At 47.4% G+C, this 5,847-nt stretch overlaps 1 pseudogene; it reads left to right on the top strand.

The window, feature by feature from the left end:
- Positions 1 to 360: 360 nt before the first annotated feature.
- Positions 361 to 489, top strand: LOC114007496 (thymosin beta-10 pseudogene; annotated as a pseudogene).
- The last annotated feature ends 5,358 nt before the right edge of the window (positions 490 to 5,847 follow it).

Below are 5,847 nucleotides of genomic sequence, written 5' to 3'. Positions count from 1 at the left end.
AATAGAGCTTCCTCAGTACTTTACAGATAGAACCACCGAATGACCCAGTAATCTCACTCCCGGGTATTTATCCAAAGAACAGGAAATCACTTGGTCAGAGAGACACTTGCACATCCGTGTTTACTGTAGCATTATTCACAATAGCATGGACCCAACCTAAGTGCCCAACAACTGATGGCTGGGTTAAGAAAATATGAACACCAGACTATTACTCAGCCATAAAGAACAGGGAGAGCCTGTCGCCCAATACAAGGTGAACAAATCTAGAAGATTTAATGCTAAGGTGTCTTGCTGCAGCTTGGCTGCTGGGAATACCAGGAGTCAGGCTCGGAGCGAGATGCCGTGGAGGATTTCAAGGACATGGCAGATAAAGCAGACGTGGGGGAAATCGCCAGCTTCGATAAGGCCCAGCTGAAGAAAGCGGAGACATAGATCACCCTGCCAACCAAAGAGACCACTGAGCAGGAGAAGTGGAGTGCCACTTCCTAAGCGCCTGGAGGATTCCCCGCCTGTACAGCATCCTCGTGCCCCTAGTCATGATGGGGAGGAAGAGCCACCTGCAAGATGGACGTGAGCCACAGGCTGCATTGGGAACCCCCCGGCACTCCGTGCAGATGTTGTCGGCCTGTGGGTCTTTGCAGGGACTTCCCCCCACATCAGATTGCCATTCTCCGATGTGCCCTGGGGTGTTACAGAAAATTATTGGTATTGGGACCAGCAGTTAGAGTAATAGCTATGTCACTAGACTCCCATGTAGTCGACTGCAGTTCGAGTCCTGGACCCGGTGACTTAAACTCACACCAGGCGCGTGTGCATGCGTGCCCAAGATCCCGAGAGGAGAATGTAGGAGAAGGGATTGCGGTGTGGCCATCCCCCCTGGGGGGTGATTTCTCACTTTCTGTCTCTCTGTCTCTCTGTCTTTCTTGCGAGTGCACGCGCCCTATAGCAAAAATTTCTCCAAAAACCAGAAAATTATTGGCATGATTAATGAGAATAAAACACACCTCATGGCAAAAAGAAAAAAAAAGATTTAATGCTAAATGAAATAAGCCAGTCTATGAAAGACAAATACATATGTCCTTGCTTAATATACTGAACATCCACACCCTCTGGCAGCTATTGAAAGATCTGAAGACACAGAAGTAGACAGGACAACGGAAGATGCCAGAGGGTGCATGAGGGAAGGAAGAGAGGTGGGGAGGGGCTCAGGGAAAGACATGGAACAGACACAAGCATGCGTGTGAACAAGGCGCATGGGATATGGATCGGTACAGGACGACAGAGTTTAAAGAAAAGGCACCACCAGTCATAAATACGTATTCGTGTATATACACGTAAATATATATAAAACTCTCATATATATATATACAAAAGATTGTTGAGAAAGTTACGATGTACTTTCTCTGCAAAAATACCTCATTATTTCCTGACAATCCTGTGTGTGTGTATGTGTGTGTATATGTGTGTGTATGTGTGTATTTATGTGCACACATGTGTATATATGCACATACGTGTGTGTCTGTATACGTGTATATATGTGTGTGCATGTGTGTATATATGTGAGTGTATATGTGTGTGTATGTGTGTGTATATGTGTGTGTGTATGTGTGTGTGTAAAACTAGTAGAACCAAAAACAAACATGCACAACCCAATGTAATGGCCTTTGTTGAAGATGACGAATATGGCAATATTAGATTAGGGGCAGGAGATGGTCGGCCTCTGGGCGCCTTCTCACCCTTGTCCACAGTCTGTCTCCTGAGGGGCTTGGGGCAGTGAGGAGGGCCTTGGTGAGTCCTGGGTGGTTTTCTTTGCTTGCTGTGCCATCACAGATAAGCTTGCAGCCTCTCCAGTGACAGGCGTCCCAGTGCAGCTCTCGGGTACCTGACCAAGTTTCATGGCTGACTTTGCAGGGTCTACACCATTCTTGGAGGCAGGAGCTCAGGGTGCTATTCAGCCTTGCCCAGCCAGTACAACTCCCACTGCCAGCAGTACACACCCCTGCCCCGTGAGATCCACCCCCATACATAGACACAAAGCACCTCGAGAAGCTCAGCAAGGAGCTGGTCTGACGGTGGGGAGCTCTCAGAATGGCGCCTCCCTGCCTGTGGTCCAGGCGGGACTCTCCCCTGCTCCTGCCACTCCACACAGTGTGAGCACGGTCAGCGTCACAGCCAGCTCCTCTCTCGCCACCACCCTGCCATCTTTCCCCCAGGTAAGCAGGCAGGGGGCACTGGCCCTGAATGACTCCCAGGCAGGGCAGATACAAAGACCCCGAGGGGGAGCCTGCATAGCATGTTCAAGGAATTGGAAGATAAGCAACTGGGCAATGCTCCATTCTCATCCTAGAAGTCAAATCTCCCAAGATGTGGGACTAGCAATTAGTGTAATGGCTATGTTGCTGAACTCCCATATAATTGACCACGGTTTGAGTCCCGGACCCAGTGGCTTAAACTCATGCTGGGTGCGTGTGCATGTGTGCCCAAGATCTCGAGAGGAGAATGGAGGAGAAGGGATTGCAGCATGGCCATGCCCCCTAGGGGTTGATTTCTTGCTTTCTGTCTCTCTCTGTCTTTCTGGCGAGCGCACATGCCCTATAGCAAAAACCTCTCAAAAAAAACCATAAAACCAAAAACAAAAAACAAAAACCAAAACTCCCAAGATGCTGCCCCCTGTCCTTGCTGGCTCTGGACTAGTATACGCACCCCTTTCACTGCTAATCTACCCTGTAGAAGTGAGGTTCTTCCAGCTGCCTCTTTACACGTAATGATTTTAGAGATGAGGTGGTGTCCTCATTTATTTGGACCAGGGTGAGTCCTTCCTGGAAGGCTATTGTAGCTCTGGCCACATGGCCACCCTTGTAGACATCAGCCATGAGGCAATGGGGGAATAGAGCCAGAAGGATTTGCATACCACGCACTTTTCTACCAGGGTTTATGGATGAACTGACTTGTGTATGCAAAAGTTCTGTTAGACCGTAAAGCATTATTATAGGGGCCAGCAGGTGGCATGGTGGTTGAGGTGTTGGACTCCCACATGGCAAACTACAGTTTGAGTCCCAGATCTGGCGGCTTCCTTTCTTACTTTCCTTCTCTCTCTGTCTCTCACTCTCTCCTTCTCTGGTCAAATTCAAGTAAATGAATAAATAAAGTTAGATAAAATAATTCTTTTTAAAAAAGCATTATACAACTAGAAATGTTACTGACAGGCTTACTTACAAGGATAAAGCATGAATAATAAACAAAAAGGAAGTAAGGTCTAGGAAAACTCTAGGGTGCCATGTTTCCAGTTGGTGGATTACTTTAAAAGAAATCCCATTGGAGGATTGCTCAATTTGTTAAACAAAATTGCCTTCATGATATTTTCATGCCTGCAATGGCATAGGATTTTACAGGCGAGAGGTATCTTGGAGCTCATTCATGACAATGCTTTCCTTTTATAGATAACAAAAAGGTCAAGTAGCATTTGAAAGTCAGAGCACTCAGCATGGTCAGAAATGAACTTGAATCTAAACCCCTTTACTCCCAGCCCACTAGTCTGAGAGTACATTGCATGACAAGGACTCCCGAGCCAAGAAGAGTTACCTGATAGATACTGTATATAAAGACCAGGGCCAGCTGTGTGTTCAGCACAGTTAGAATAGCAGGGTTTTGCTGGGCAGCCTTCTAGATGGTCTTCAATGATCCCTGACTCCTGCTTCCTTTCTTGAAAAATAAAATTATTTGTTTGTTGTGATTTCCAGGCTGCTGGGTCCAGGCCTCAGACTGCAGTCGGCCATGTGGGAGTCTAGCGCCTCAATCACTGTGCCACTTGCCGGCCCCTGCCTCCTGGTTCTTACACTCTTAGGTAGCTGCTACCGGTTTGGTGTCTCCCAAAATCTGTGTGTTGATATTTGATTGCAATGAGATTAAGACTCGAACCCCACTAGTGTGTTGAAGAGTGGGGCCTTTGGGAAGAGGGTAGTGACTGGGAGGTTAGGGTAGAGCTCTCATGATTGATTTCCGGTAGGTTTATCAGGGGAGGAAATGAGGAAGACAGAGGCCCTCATGGAACACAGGGCCATCCTCTGCACATGCGCCATCCTCTCTGCTTCTGTCAGTCCTACTGTGACACCTGCCTCATGCCTTTGGACCTTCTAGCCACTCAAATGGTAAGCCAAATAAATTGCCCTTTAAAAAAAAATTGGTATAGGGCACATGAGTTTGTTAGAGACAGAAAGAGAGAGAGAGGGAGAGAAAGTGAGAAATCACCCCTCTAGAGGGGATGGCCATCCCACAGGTCCTTTCTCCATTCTCCTGTCAGAATTTTGCCCATTCACACATGCCTGGCATGGTTTTCCAAACCTCTGGGTCTGAACTTGAACCAAGCAGTCAGCCATATGGGATCCAGCTACCTTAACCTCCATGCCACTTACTGTATCTATTTTTTTATGAGATTTTTGCCTTAGGAGTATGTGCTCACTGTTGAGAGAGAGAGAGAGACAGAGATGGGAAAGTGAGAAATCACCCCTAGGGGGAATAGCCCCATCACAATCTCTTGTCTTTTTTTTTTGGGGGGGGGGCCCTGTGCATTTGCCAGAAAGACAGATAGAGAGAGAGACAGGGGGGGGGCCCATGCATTTGCCAGAAAGACAGAGAGAGAGAGAGACAGAAAGCGAGAAATCACCCCCCACAGGGATGGCCATGCCACAGTAACTTGGGCACGCCCACACCATGCCAAGTGTGAGTTTAAATCACTAGTCCTGGGACTCAAACTGCAGTGGACTACATGGGAGTCCAGCAACATAGCCATTACGCCATCTGCTAGTCCTTTTCTTCTCTATTTTCCTCCTGGGATCTTAGGCATGCATGCGCACGCACCTGGTGTGAATTTCAGGCTACTGGGTCTGGGACTCGAACTATGGTAAGCCATGTGGGAGTCCAGCGACATAACTGCTATGCCATCTGCTGGCCCCCCAAATCCCTAGTCTTTATGAGTCACTCACTCTCAGGTATCCTTGTGAAGGATGCAATAATGGACTAAGACAGTAGTCCCCTTTTTTTATTGCACCAGAGTTGGTCTGGATGGCTGTTTGCTAACTGCTTACAAACTGTGTATCTACTGCACCTTTTCAATTGCCTGGGGGAAATGTTACAAGCTGGATTACAACTGTTTAGGGACTCTTCCAGTTTGCAACATCCCTGACCCAGACTGTGTAATCCCTGTAACTTCCACATGCTGGGCCCAGACTTGAGAGTACAAGTTCTGCTGGGGCCTCCGGCGTGATAAACCCAAGTTCTCCTACTCTCTGAATGGTGCTTGGTTTCTTGGCTGTCTGTTTTCTGCAACATCTCAACAGATTGTGTAGAAGTGTTTGGTATGTCACTTACAAGAAAGGTTATAGGGGCCGGCAGGTGGTGTGGGGGTTAAAGGTGCTGGATTCCTACTAAGACTGACTGTCGTTTGAGTCCCGGACTTGGCCGCTTGCTTTCTCACTTTCCCTTTCTTGCTCTCTTTCTCTGGTCAAATTAAAAAACAAAACAAAACAAAGCAAGTGGAATTAATTAAATAAACAAATGTGTGTGTGTGTGTGTGTGTGTGTGTTTAAAGGAAGGTTAGAAAAGACGTGGCTGCCGTATTGGTCTTTCTTGGATCATGTCTTCTGGGCAAAAGCCAGCTGCTGTATTAGGAGGATGCTTGAATGACCTATGGAAAAGCCCCCCCATGGTGAGGAAATGAGGTACTCAACCAATAGCCAGTAAGAAACTGATTCTGTTTCTTTTGAGAGAGACTTTTGCTATAGAGCAGGTGTGCTTGCAGAGAGACAGAGAGAGAAACAGAGAGGCAGAAAGCAAGAAATCACCCCCCCA

This window comes from Tupaia chinensis, unplaced genomic scaffold, assembly GCF_000334495.1.
Source record: "Tupaia chinensis unplaced genomic scaffold, TupChi_1.0 Scaffold000001_1, whole genome shotgun sequence".
NCBI lineage: Eukaryota > Metazoa > Chordata > Mammalia > Scandentia > Tupaiidae > Tupaia > Tupaia belangeri.
This window is presented reverse-complemented; position numbering and strand designations above follow the sequence as displayed.